The 1658-nt window shown below is 43.4% G+C and overlaps 1 protein-coding gene across 1 annotated transcript in view; it reads right to left on the bottom strand.

Annotated features, from left to right (window-relative positions):
* Positions 1 to 1658, bottom strand: part of LOC119413763 (fibrinogen C domain-containing protein 1) — a 15665-nt gene that overhangs the window by 4358 nt on the left and 9649 nt on the right. The gene's annotated exons all lie outside the window — the stretch shown is intronic.

Raw genomic sequence — 1658 nt, 5'->3', positions numbered from 1 at the left:
CGTCATGACTCAGACCCAGGGGCGGGGCTATAACTCCCAAACACACAGCAGTCCCGCGCTACTTGGTTGTTCATTTATCGCGGACTCGCTCTATCGTGTGTTTTTTTCTAAATAAGATTGGACATGACACAATTGGCTGACTGGTGGATGAGCCGCACGATCAGCATGGTACTTTTATGTAAAATAAATTGTTTTAAATTATTTAGCACCTGCTGCACCTTTGTTCAGCACATACTGCAGGAGAAACTTCCTGCTGCAGCTGATCAGCTGTTCTGCGCAGAGCTGAGAAGTGGGCGTGGCCAAGAGCACTTGCAGGTGGCTGAGAGCTGAGTTCATGACATGCTGTGTCTTTTAGAGCGTTAGAGTTTAGAAACATTGTTTAGAATATTGCAAGAGTGTGGGAAGGGCTTAAAACACCTTTATGTATATGTATATATATATATATATATATATATACAGTATATATACAGTATATATACTGTATATATATATATTATAATTACTAAAATAAACTACTACTTACTACTTGTACTACTATTCCTACTTCACGGTTTTTCACTTATTGCGGGGCGTCAGGGTGCAGATTCCCCGTGATAAACGAGGGACTACTGTATACCAAAACATATAGGAAGGTATCGCAACAGTGTATTTAAAAGAATGAAAAAGCAACATTCTAATGTCATGTAGTGTTCTACTTTTTGTCCATTAATTTTGCCCTTCTGTCCTTTAGAGAATCACATTTCTCAGTGAGTCTGGTTGAAGTCAGGGATGGTTAGAGAGCATGGCCAATGCACTGAGATGATCCTGTGACAACGTGTTCCTGAGGAAGGTCTTTATTCTCCTCAGTGTTGAGAAGCACCTCTCAGATTCAGCTGTGGTCATAGGAGTTGTGATGAGGATCTTCAGCAGAGCCACAGCACCACTGCAGCTCTTCAACTCTTCGGTGCTGTGGATGAGAGCCAGTTCAGTTTCCATCTTGTTCTTGTTCAGCAGTGGCTACACCTCCATGGTGGAGTTCAGCGCTGCTTCAGGGACATGGCTGTGGTACTGCTGGTATCTGTCTGCCTGCAGCAGTGTAGCACTGACCAGATGCTTTGTGAAGGTAAATCTGTGTTTTTCATGGCCCAAGATGGTGTCACAAAACAAAAAAATGAATGTGCCACTTTAATACAATATGGAGAGGGCTATTAGTCAGCTTTCTAATTATTTAATATATACAACTATTTATTTTATGAGTATATGTGTTCATTTAATAGCAATGCAAATTCACATAGCACCTGTAAAAAAGTAGACTACTAATCCCTATTCGCACGGGATTAGTTTTACCTCGGGACCACATGTAATAAATAAATTACTCCCCAACGTCTGCTTGTGGAGCATTCGCTCGTGATAACCAACGTCTGACATTTAGCTGGAATTCACAGACATCTTCCAGATATGACGTTAACACGCTGCGTTGTCACGACCGGGCCGGTCCATATAATGTGCAGGCTGGGCCGGTCCATATAATGTGCTTAATGTGTAGGCCGGGCTGGTCCATATAATGTGCAGGCCGGGCCGGTCCATATAATGTGCAGGCCGGGCTGGTCCATATAATGTGCAGGCCGGGCTGGTCCATATAATGTGCAGGCCGGGCCGGTCCATATAATGTGCAGGCC

Source organism: Nematolebias whitei, chromosome 8, assembly GCF_014905685.2.
Source record: "Nematolebias whitei isolate Nwh7 chromosome 8, NemWhi1, whole genome shotgun sequence".
NCBI lineage: Eukaryota > Metazoa > Chordata > Actinopteri > Cyprinodontiformes > Rivulidae > Nematolebias > Nematolebias whitei.
The sequence above is the reverse complement of the archived record's forward strand: the minus strand, read 5'-3'. Positions and strand labels throughout refer to the sequence as shown.